The 12,509-nt window shown below is 46.0% G+C and overlaps 1 protein-coding gene across 2 annotated transcripts in view; it reads right to left on the reverse strand.

Moving 5' to 3' along the window:
• LRRC3B (leucine rich repeat containing 3B) overlaps window positions 1-12,509 on the reverse strand; it is a 402,453-nt gene that overhangs the window by 208,987 nt on the left and 180,957 nt on the right. The window lies entirely within an intron of this gene.

Genomic DNA, 12,509 nt, shown 5'->3' on the forward strand with positions numbered 1-12,509 from the left:
TTGATTGTGCCCCTTACTTAACACTTGAATATTCTCCTTTCCAAGGCTGAAGCATTGCCACTTCCAGGCAGATCCCCTGTGATTAATGCCACAATTGATTCACCTTTCTTCCTCACCCACAGAGATGTGTTCCATTTTGGTAGACTTTGACATTTTGAAGTAGCTATTAGATTAGCCATTAGATAGAATCCTGTAAAGGATGGATATTCTTCTTGTTCTTCTTCTTTTTTAAAGGAAGGTGGCTCTGAAACAGCAAGGGCTACCTTTCAGTTGCTCTGCTTTACAATTATGATTACTTAAAGCGGGAGAGAGAGAGAGAAATATTGGACTGTTCAACTTCTTAAATCTGATTTCAATATTGTACTTAATGTAACTAGCAATTGTAAGAAGTATGAGTCTGTAATGTGTTGCTATTCTGGTAAGTTTGGATCTAAGTTTCAGCCAAATGTTCCTTCTTACTAGAATGCTTAAAAAAATCTAATGTGCCTTATGTGGTGAGAATCTGATTGAAGAACCTTGCAAAGAAAATCGATTGCTTGGTAATCTTTTGTATTTCTTCCTCATACATATCCAGTTCTTGAGATAACTCTTTTTTTCTTGTTGTTTGCCTTTGATACATGTCCCCTTTCAACAATCTTTCTACAACTTTAGTATCTAATGAAATTACCCATCACAAGCAGGCCTAGAATCGGGTGTTTGAACATGAACAATGTTGAGAATCCCAAGCCTGGATATGCACGACAGAACTTGTGCTTTGTACTATTAAGGTATGGAAATTCTCCTGGCACTAAAACAGGGTTGTCAGCATTTTCTTTTTCTTTTTTTGAATGCCGCAAAAGATTTACAGGAGCCGAAATTACTTGGGGGGAAATTCTAGTACAACTAAGGAAGGATTCCAGCCTATTTAGTTCTCCCATATACAAAATGTGGGATGCTCACACACATACAAGGCCATCACTATTTTCCTGGACAGAGGTCCCTTGCCTTCATGGAAGACTGGAGGCACAGTAAAACTGTGTGCCTAAGTCCCATCCCAGCCAGGCAGTCCAAAAGGATTGTTATGCTGGGAACCCTTTTCTCCTTTGCGGGACCTTCAGGCAGTCTCCTAGGAAAGTCATAACCATAAGTTTAGAAGTTCAAACTGAAATAAAATTTTACATTTATTACAAAGTAGAGGTTTAACTGAAAATTCCCAATGTGAGGATTCCCACATTATGCAGGTGCTTTTAGATGAAATATGTGTCTGGGGTGCAATGCTTTACCTCTGTGCTAAATGCTGACTACAAGTTAATGCTAATAAGCAAGGGATGATGAGGGAAGTGGTGGTGGATGATCCATTTGAATGCAGAGAGAGAGAGAGAGAGAGAGAGAGAGTCCAGTAGGGGAGAGTGGGGAGAAAAGGGCTGCTCAGGAGAAACAGGAACAAGATTGAGGAGAGGCAACCAAGCAACCCACAAGAGCTTGGTGATTGGAAGGGGAAAGCACCTGGCCCAGTAGTCAGGAAAGCAGGAGAGTAGAGACCAAATGAGTCTGGGCAAGGAATGGAGAAAGGCCGGTCAGAAAGATTGGTCAGAAGAGGCTTGGGTAAAAAAGAGAGGAAAGAGCTGGCTCCATAAACTGGCATCCTGGGGGACAGAGAGAGCGAGAAAGTGAGCAAAGAGGAGAAACTGACCAAAAGAAAAACTTCTTCTTTTTGCAAGACAACAGCTACAGGCTCTTCTGCTCAGGTCAGTTTTTGGGAATGGGCTATGCAAGATGGTGGAGGACTGCTGGGAACCAGGAAGTGGAATCAGAGAATTCTGAGAGCTGACTGGGGACCACCAACAGGAGAAGAGAGGACTGTTTGAAGCTATGGGGGTTCTGACAAGTTGGGGTAGTGAAAGGAAGGTGTGTGACCAAAATCACCTTGGTCACACACCTTCTGCAGGGTGAAAGGGACACCCTGCAGATATCCCTAGCAGATAAATCTGGCTAGAGTTCACTCTGCTTAGATGAATGTCCCAACTCGATGGCCCTGCCATGGCCTCCAGGTGGAATTAAGTCCACCAAATGTTGTCATGAGACGTTGGTTCAGACTGGAAAGGCTACACACTCTTCCTGGGTTTTCTGCCTGGCAAAGATCAATCTGTTATGAGCCCTGTGATCTCTGGGCAGGTCCCATTGGACTAGTAGCCCCTATGGAGATTATCTTTTTAACTCCAAGGAGGAGTTGGCTGCCCTCTCCACATATCTTAAACCTGACAAAAAGCCCTCCTCCTAACTTAGGTTGATGGAGCTATACAGACAAACAGCTATCCAGGAATGAGATGAAGAAAAATAGAAAACTGGGGAAGAAAAATAGAAAACTCCCAGAAACAGAGGAAAGATAGTGTTCTCCCTATATGTACATGTCAGACATAAGGGAAAGGGGAAAGCCAGATTCTCTGCAAGGAAGGTGGGATGCAATGGAGCAGCAAAGGGTCATGATCTTGAGAGTGGATCCCAATAATCATGTGGGTTGTGGGACTTTTGGCTGACCCATTTTTGAAGTCTCAATGTGGGAGGTTTTTCTTGATGTCTCAGGGTATCCTGTCCAGGCTCCCATGAGGTAGGGTGCTGTAGCTGCACACCCTAGCTGGCTCCCTAGGCTACTCCTAGATTAAGTGGTGAATACCGTTTCTTTCCTGGACACTCTCTCAAACAGAAACAGAGCCAGACTGTATACCTCTATAGGAATGCCAAGTGGCATGTCCAGGGAGTCCCATTTCTGGAACCCCTACCAGGATAACACCTAACAGGATCAATAACACCATGCTGAAAGTTGAAAGTCAGTGGCATAACAAACTCTCAAGGGGCCTGTGTACAAGAATTGAACATAGGCCCTATTGTATAATTTCCTCATAGGAATGAATGGGAAACTAAAAAATATTAATACTTCCCAAATAATTAGAAAACCTAAAATTTCACATGGCTTTCCTCCATAATAGCATTAAATGTCTGGATGTTCAAGGAGATCATCAACCCATTGATTTTTAATGAATTTTTAAAAATGTTTTTAATACTTTAAGTTTGGGCACATTTGGGCACAGCTCCCCACCACTGGTGGCCCATATTCTTTACATGTTTGCTCACACACATTTGCTCAATTGTAAACCTGTCCGTGGATCCAGTAGAACCTAGATGGATGGGCTCTCCCTGTCCAGTTATTAAGACCAAGGCAGGCCAAAGCCAGGCTGAAAACCAGTTTGCAACTGATCTCCAGTTAAAGCATTTCAGCTAGTAGAGATGGGAAATTCCCTGCCTGAAAGTGGTGGCCAGTTAGAGGAGACAATATTGCTAGATGAACAATTTGTTTAATTCAATATTATTTCTTGTTTACACAGTCAGACAGGTGTTATTGACTGGTTTGTTTTATCCAGACATCGAGTCCTTCCCAAGGACCTGGGATGGCTGAATTTTATCATCAATACTGTTGGTTATTATAGATATCGTCGCAAAATATAGGCTGTTCCCAGTATTATTATTATTATTATTATTATTATTATTATTATTACATTTATATCCCTTTCTTCCTCCAAGGAGCCCAGAGCAGTGTACTACATACTTGAGTTTCTCTTTCACAACAACCCAGTGAAGTAGGTTAGGCTAAGAGAGAAGTGACTGGCCCAGAGTCACCCAGCTAGTATCATGGCTGAATGGGGATTTGAACTCGGGTCTCCCTGGTCCTAGTCCAGCACTCTAACCACCACACCACGCTGGCTCTCAATAATTATTATTATTATTATTATTATTATTATTATTATTATTATTATTATTATTCGATTTCTATATTAGGCAACAAGCCTTAGCTCCTTCTGAGTGTGTCCATGTATAGGATTTCTTTAGTAACTAAACAACCTAAAATTCCACAGCTGTGTGACTCAAACATAAGCCTAACTTAGCTTTTACTCTTTGAATATGAAGGAGTCTCCTTTATGACATAACTAGGGGAAACATTCCTCTCCCAAACCGCCAAGAAACAGACTTTGCCTAGTCTGGAAACATAATTTAGTCTCTGAGCACTTTCATAAAATGCAAAAGACATCCATCCAAGAGGGGAAAATAAAGAATCAAAGAAAACTACATTAATTAATTCAAACTTTAAGAAATAAACAAACCAATCAATGAAAGCAGGCACAAAAGAACACAGACCAAACAACAGCGTTTTTCATGCTTTGTGCAATGCCTAGGGGAAAAGGCAGCAGTCTTAAAGCATAGGTCGCCCCCAACCACCCCACCAAATCACCCTTCATGTATTACGAATTTTCAGTGCATCTGACAAACTGCTAATTTGTATCTTCATAACAAAAGGCCACCTGTCTAAACACACAATTGCCATGGTATGGCTGAAGAATCTTTTTAAGATCAAGGATGCCTTAGGAAGAAGCACACTAAAACCATTGTATTTGAAGCCCTGGATCTCTTTGCTATTGTTTTTTAAGACTACAGTGAGGCATAATTGGCTAAAACCACAGGGATACAAAGGAGGGGGCTTGTGGATTGAAGTAAGACCCCATTACCTCTCCCCCCCCCAATAGTTGAGCATTGTTCTAAAACATTAGTTATTGTCCATTAATTGAGATGACCCAGTTTGCTCTCTTCCTGGAACAGGGAGGGACACACACACACAGAGACACAATGTTCAAATCACATGTGATTATTCCTTAGACACCTATATTTCTGACTACCGCATTCACTGACTCAGTGAAGCTATTCCCACGACCAGGAGAGATTGGGCTAACCCGATCAGCCTAGCCCGAGTTCTCCTGGTCATCTGCTGCCATGGGAGCCGCGCAGCTCCTGGCAGCAAACTACCAAAATTACCCCTTCCCTTCAACGAGGTTAGCAGAGCAAGCGCGCCACTAACTATGTTTAGTTGATCTTTTGCTGCCGCGGCGTGGCTCCACGCCACGGCAACACATGAGGATACCCCCGCCAAGAGTCTAAAACAAGCCTCCCAGCCCTGGGGGTCTCTCTCCTGCAACTTCCGGGGGGTAGCTGGCTCCCGATCCCCGCCACCCCTGCCAGCTCCAGGGATGCTGCCCTGCCCATGTGAACATAAGAACAGCCCTGCTGGATCAGGCACAAGGCCCATCTAGTCCAGCATCCTGTTTCACACAGTGGCCCACCAGGCATGTGCATGCCTCTCTCCTGTTGTTGCTCCCCTGTAACTGGTATTGAGAGGCATCATGCCTCTGAAGCTGGAAAGGGCCCACAGCCACCAGACTAGTAGCCACTGATAGACCTGTCCTCCATGAATCTTTTTAAGCCCCTTTTAAAGCCATCCAAGCTGGTGGCCATCACCACATCCCATGGCAAGGAATTCCATAGATGCTGTATGAAAAAGTACTTCATCTTGTCAGTCCTAAATTTCCAACCTTCAGTTTCATGGAGCGACCTCTGGTTCTAGTGAGAAAGGAAGAAAAATTTCTCTCTGTCTACCCTCTCCACTCCATGCATAATTTTATACCTCTTATACCTTCCAAGGTAAAGAGCCCCAGACGCTGTAGCCTAGCCTCATAAGGAAGGTGCTCTAGGCCCCTGCTCATTTTGGTTGCCCTCTTCTCCACCTTTTCCAGTTCTACAATATCCTTCTTAAGATACGATGACCAAAGCTGACATAATTTGGATGTTGCCCAGGGTGTGCACAACAAATGTCTTGGAAAACATTTGAGAATGTAAATATATTACTGAGAAGATAGAGACAGAGATAGAGATAGAGATAGAGATAGAGATAGAGATAGAGATAGAGATAGAGATAGAGATAGAGATAGAGATAGAGATAGAGATCTGAGAATTCATAATCTCTCTCTGGGCCCGTTCAGACATAATGTGAAAACTCGGATAGATGAAGCTGCAGTTCATCTGCAAAGCCAAGAATCATGCCACAGATCAACTGCATTTTGGCAAACTCCAGCTTCTGGACAGCGGAGACCCCACCATATTCCTGGTCTGCCGAGGCTGCATCCCAGTAAGCTCCATACCGCTCACGTCCCCTTGACTGTGGGCAAGGCATCAGGACATCAGTAAAGTGGCAACCATTGGCCATGATCTTTGAGGGGGCATGCTCAGTGTGATTGTACCTTTTCAGCATCAATTGCCTGCCACCAGCATTTTAAGACATTTAAACCCTTTCCTCACACCACATGCACCACTGCCTTTGCAAGCTCTACAGCTAAGCACAGTTACTGATACCAGGGAATGGAAAGGGGCACTTGCAGATGGTGATAGAGTATTGGGGGAGAGGATGACAACAGCAACTGATATATTGGGGTTGGTGGGTTGCATTGTTTACAATGGAGTTTTTATTGCAATGTATATTGCAGACATCCGTAATTTGAATTCTTTATTGGAATTTAGGAGAGCCCTAAAGACCTACCTGTTTGGCCTGGCCTTCCAGTGCTCTTAAATTGTTTTAAAGGGTCTTTGATGTTTGTGAACAACCCTGAGCTATTTTGTAAGGGCGGTCTAAAAATCGAACAAACAAACAAACAAACAAAGTAGCCTTGAATCTGTGGGATACATGTACATAGAGGTGGGGGGACCATACCTAGGAACATGCCAACACATCCCAGGGGAGGATCCCAGATGCCAGCACTCCCACCAGAGGAAGGTCTGAGGCTAGTTATCTGTTACTAGGGGATGGGATTTTAGTGACTTCTTAGGAGGAAATACGTATATGAGGGCAGGCAAAGAATCCTGGGGTTTGGTCCACAGTGGCAAAGAATGCTCTTAGAGTTGCAGACCCAGGCCAAGCAGTCCAGGAAGCCTTCACATACTCTTGGCCCTGTGCTGGCTTGCTGGCCAAGAATTAGCTCTCTCATGAGAGGGCCAGTCCATCAGAGAAAAACAGAGGCACCATCTGTTTCAGCTCTCCATTTGACTGCACTCTCATGAGGTAGGCCTTCCAACGATAGGGGGCCCCACTAATGTGAGGCTACCAGTATCTCCGGTTAATAATAGAGCTCCTATTCCATACCTTCCCCTGTCCACTCAGCCCTTCCAGACTTCCAAGGAGTCCAGTACACTTAATGTGTCTGAGTGGTTTCGGGTGGGCAGTGTAGGAAAGACCAGGGATGGATCCTATATCCAGAGCTAAACAGGCCAGGATGGGACCGGAGTTGTGGCCTATGTAAATAGGCCACAGGTGCCCTGCCCCGGAATGCCCCAGGGTGGCCTGTGTAAATAGGCCACCCTGGGGCATTCCGGGGCAGGGCACCTGTGGGTTAGAGCTATCCCTGGTTAGCCATGTGACTGTGAAGTGGGGGGGGGAGCATGGATACTTGTTAACATGAAGACCGGTCTACCAGAGGGAGCACTTACACTCTTAGTTCGCGGCAGTTGCCAGGATCAAGAAAGGTGTTGCTGAGGGATCCTTCCCTGTGGCTTGCACGGAAGTAGCAACCAGGTTAGGCAGAAACAGCCCTCCAGCCTGCATGCTTGTCTCTATGCCGAGGCACTCTCATGAGAGAGCGGTCATTGGGAGAAGGGCATAAGCATCTATTGCACATTTTATTATCACACAAGGAGGCTCTTCTCATGATTGGTGAGAAGAGCCTCTAGGGGGGTTATGAGGAGAGCAGGCTAAGCCCTCTCTCCTCACAGACGACCAGCCAGTCTGCTCTGGGCAGCCGCAGCGGCCTCCCACACAACTGCCGGCTCCATGAGCGGCCTCCCACATGACTGCTGGCTCCGCACGGCCCCCAGAAGCTCCAGTATGCTCTGCATGAGCACGCAGGGCATACTGGAGGAACCCCCAAGCCGGGAGACTGCTTTTAAGCCTCCCAGTCGGGGGTCTCCTCATGAGTAGCCGTGGCGTGGAGCCGCGCCGTGGCTACTCATTATTTTAAAAATTGGGTTTGCGGAGAGGGGTAGTTAGGTGGGTTAACCACCTGGAAGCTACCGGGCTAACCTGCGAGCCCGGTGGCTCACACAGTCAGGCGAAATTGGACTAGGTTCTCCTAGCCCAATTTCACCTGATCGTCAGAATAGCCTCAGGATTTTCGAACACTTCCGAGCAGGGCTTTTCCCTTTTGTCCCATTGGACAGCTCCATTCATGAGGTATGGCCAAGACTTTCACTCTGGGGAAGGGGCTGGGCCTTGCTTCCCGTACAAACTGATACAAAAAGAACAGGATCGCTGTTCTAAAAAAACCAAGGACTTTCTTTTAACTCAGACTTGGGGTTTTCCCATTCGTGGTAGATTTTCTTTGCCAGAATGCATAATATTGCACCAGTCTGGGGTACATCCAAACTGGGGAGCCAAGGCTGAACATCTAGATGCATATATATATATATATACACACACACACACACACACACACACACACACATATATGCAGATTTATAGGCATCCCTCTATACAGTTCAAGGGAACAGTACTGTCCATGGGAACTTTAAAAATACAGACGATGTTCAGGCATTCAAGGCAACCAATGTCCTCCTGCCCAACCAGACAACACATGCAACACCACAAGCCCCCAAATGCGTCTCCAGTACAGCATTAAGACTGGAATTGGGAGTCACGCGAGTGGAAACCCGAGTGTGGATTACTACCCTTAACTATTGGTTGAAGGTGGTATTCTCACCAATGGGCCTGGCCCCACTGATGCTTGAAGACAGTTTTCAGACACAGTGGAAGTCAGCTGTTAAAGAAAGGCTCGCCTCTTGTGGCTTTTTCCCTGAAGTGCTGCAATCCATGGGCCATGAGCAATCCAAAAAAGCTGTTAAACGAAGAATATTGGACATGGAATGGCAACAGGAGTTAAGCAAGGCTCCAAAATTACTTAAATTATGGAGACATAACTTTAGCACCAAGCCCTAACCCTGTCAAACCCTAATAGTTTCCAAATATCACAGAGCATTTGTGCTGGCCCGCATTGATGTGTTGTCCTCAGCAGTGCTATATGGCAGATATGGTGGGGCTCCCTACTCTGAACGCTACTGCCCCTGTAGTACACAGGCCATAGAAAATGTGGGTCATGTTTTATTATATTGTAACTTTTACAGCGATTCGCGTGAATCCTTAATTTTACCCTTGATTAAGGATCTACCAGGCAGAGGAGATGAAGCATACATTTTATTTCTTTTATCAGATCATCAAGCCCACACTACCCATAATGTGGCTAAATTTTGTTTAATAGCAAAGAATATACTACAACAACTAATGACCACTGCAGTGGAATAATTTATCATGCCACTGTATATTCGTAAAGCTATGCTGTTGTTATACTGTATGTGTATTTTATTTATTTATTTATTTATTTATTTATTTATTTATTTATTTGATTTTTATACTGCCCTTCCAAAAATGGCTCAGAGCGTTTGTTTTTTCTTCATGCTTCTGTACTGGTCAAAGACCACAATAAGGTTTATCTGTCTATCATATGCAACACCTTTAAAAGGATGCCTTGCTGAGCAGCCATGCTAGAGCAGGTGTTTTGTGAATGAAAGGGTTCCTTGTGCATGCGCTTCTCTTTCTCCAGACGGAAGCTGTCATGATGAGGCTATTCCCATGATCAGGCGAAATCAGGCTAGGAGAGCCTAGCCCGATTTTGCCTGACCATGAGAACCACTGGGCTCGCAGGCAAGCCCGGTGGCCTCCAAGCAGTTAACCCGCTTAAGTAACCCTCCCCTAAACCCAGGTTAGCGGAGCAAGTGCTCTGCTAAACTGGGCTCTACGACCGTGAGTTGCCACTGTGTGGCTCCACGCCACAGCAACTCACAAGTAGACCCCCAACCAGGAGGCTTAAAAGCAGCCTCCTGGCTCGGGGGCCTCTCCAGCATGCCCTGCACGCTCGCGCAGGGCATGCTGGAACTTCCAGGGACTGCATGGCCCCCTATCCCCCCAGCCCCCACTGGCTCTGTAATGGAGCTGGCAGTTGTGTGGGCAGCCAGTTCGGCCACCTGGCCCACTCTCCCCGCAAACCTCATCCAGGCTCTTCTCACTGATCATGAGAATAGCCTCAATGTTTTCTATGCTAATTTTAAGTAAAGATTCTACATGCTGGGAAACACGCCAAGGTATGTGTTGCAGGCTACTCAAGAAATCCAATCCTCAATCCCCCTTGGTGCCAAGTTAGGCTTTGCCCATCAAACCTCCTTGGAACCCTTGGGGCTATTCTCACGATCAGCCAAAATTGGCTAGGAGAGCCTAGCCCGATTTTGGCTGATCGTGTAAACCACAGGGCTCTCAGGTGAGCCCGGTGGCTTACAAGCGGCTAGCCCGCTTTTTAGCCCTCCACAAACCCGGGCTTTCCAATCGTGAGTAGCCGCACTGCGGCTCTGTGCTGCAGCTACTCATGAGGAGACTTCGGAGGGGAGGCAAAATGCCCCACTGGCTCTGTCAAGGAGCCGGCATCCCACCAGGATCTGTCAAGGGCTCCCTCCGGGATCGTGTGTGGGGAGAGCGGGCTTAGCCCACTCTCCTCGCAAAAGCGGGTCTCACTGACTGTCAGACCCGCCTCCTTGTCTTTCAAATTTTAGTACAGGAGGATTGCCACAGAAAACCTGACTTGCTAGCCTCCCACCACCTCCCAGCACACAAGTCCCAATGTTGATGAGTAGGTGGAATGGACAGAGACGGACACCAGATTTGTGGGGCAACGTGTTGTCTCTTTAATTAACTGGACCACAGGAAGGTTGCCATGGCTGAGGGTTTCCACAGGTGTATTCCAGATGTAGCACAGATGGGAAGCCCCCTGTGGACAGGGTTGGCACACTGGTATTTCTGATAAGCACCATGGTATCACAAACCCCTCCCCAATGACCTGGCATATGTGCCCTTTGTGGGAGGGAAACCTAGTTGTTTAATTTCTTGTGTTACTGGGGCCTCATGTGTCTGTGCAAAAAAATCACTGCAGTCCTGAATTGCTGGAGACCTCTCTTGCTGTCCCTGTCTTGTCATCCCATCCTTTTAGCATGGATGGAAAAGGGGGGCCCCTAAGATGCAGGGGAAAGCGGGTTTTCTCCAGTGTGGTTCTTCCCCTCAAAGTGAATGAACTCTGGGGATGCAGCATCCCTGTTGCCAAGCACTGGCACGAGGTGTACAGAGAGGGTGGAGGATGGGGCACCAGCTCTGAGAGGTGGCCAAAGGAAGCGCAGCTGGCATAGAACTGACCCATTTCTGGGCTGCTCTGAGCTGCCCTCTCTATGGTTTTGGGAGGAGCTAGAGCACAAAACCCAGGTTATGGAGCTGGCAGAATTTAAATGAAACAATGGCCCTTTGGAACTTGAGGTTTCAGCAGCGGAACTCACTACAAACTGAAGGTGCAAATTCAGGTTTGGGAGGAAAAATGGAGCCAAAGAAGGGGGACGAAACCATGGTTTCACTCATCCAGATTACCACAAACTCAAACCTCTGATGTGCTTACCTATGGTTTGCTGTAATGTCTGAATGTGGCCCCTCCCCTGTTCCCCCCTTCCCAGGTGGGGAGAGTTTGAAGTTTTGGCAGCCTCATCCTCCTGCAACAAACAACACACTTTGCTGAAAACATGTGAAAGGTAGTGCAATGCAGAGACAGGAGGCAAGAGACCTAGCTTGATCCTGAGAAAGCACAATGTTTAATTACTATCCCTGTAAAGCCGGTCAGATAATTTACTTTTGAGGAACATTGATCAGAAAACACCTGTGGAACTCTGGAATAGAAATGTCAGCCACATAACGTTTTACCTTCCATTGGGAATGAGAGAAAAACTGAATTTTAGTACATCTACACAGCAGCTATGAAAACAAGAGAGATTCCCACAGAGGCCAAATGTGCTGTCAGTTTATGTCTATATTATAAACTCTGATTCTGCTTAGATGTTGAGTTGGGATGCAAGTTTCCCCCAGTGTGTTTGAAATCATCCTGATGTACAGCTTACTGCTGTTGCACTGAGACCATGCTGTGGACAGAGGAAGGAAAAGAAGGCATAAAATCCCAAGTTGCTGTAGGTGTGCCAATGAGATGTGGATATGGTATTAATCTTGTAACTTGTTGCAATGAGGTGCTGAGATGTGCGATATTCCCTAGGTCTCTGCACAGATACACAGAGCATTTAGCATCTCTTATATTATTCATTCAAGTTTTTACAATTTAGCATGGGCACAAATATTGTTCAGCATCAACATCACCTCTGTAAAGATTGAGTAACAAACACCAAACACAAACTAACCTAGCTGGCTGCATATGGAGAATGAGGATACCATGTTGTTCAAATAAAAACAATGCATTTCACATGGTGCTGATCTGGCCCCCTTTTCCTTCTCTAGCAATTGTCAGTAATTACATACATAAAATATGCTCTGGAATGACAGCACACCTATAATTCTGTGTAACATGGGAGATAACTGCAGGGTGCTTACATAAGACAAATGTGAATCTGGGCCTTCCAGCAGTTACTAAGAATTCTAGAGAAAGATGTTGAGGGAAAGATGCTTTATTTATCAACTAGTTGGGCCGGGCGCAGAGCACCTGTGCCTCCGGCCGGCCCAGCCACCACCACTGCCT

The sequence above is a fragment of the Hemicordylus capensis genome, chromosome 6 (genome assembly GCF_027244095.1).
Source record: "Hemicordylus capensis ecotype Gifberg chromosome 6, rHemCap1.1.pri, whole genome shotgun sequence".
Classification (NCBI taxonomy): domain Eukaryota; kingdom Metazoa; phylum Chordata; class Lepidosauria; order Squamata; family Cordylidae; genus Hemicordylus; species Hemicordylus capensis.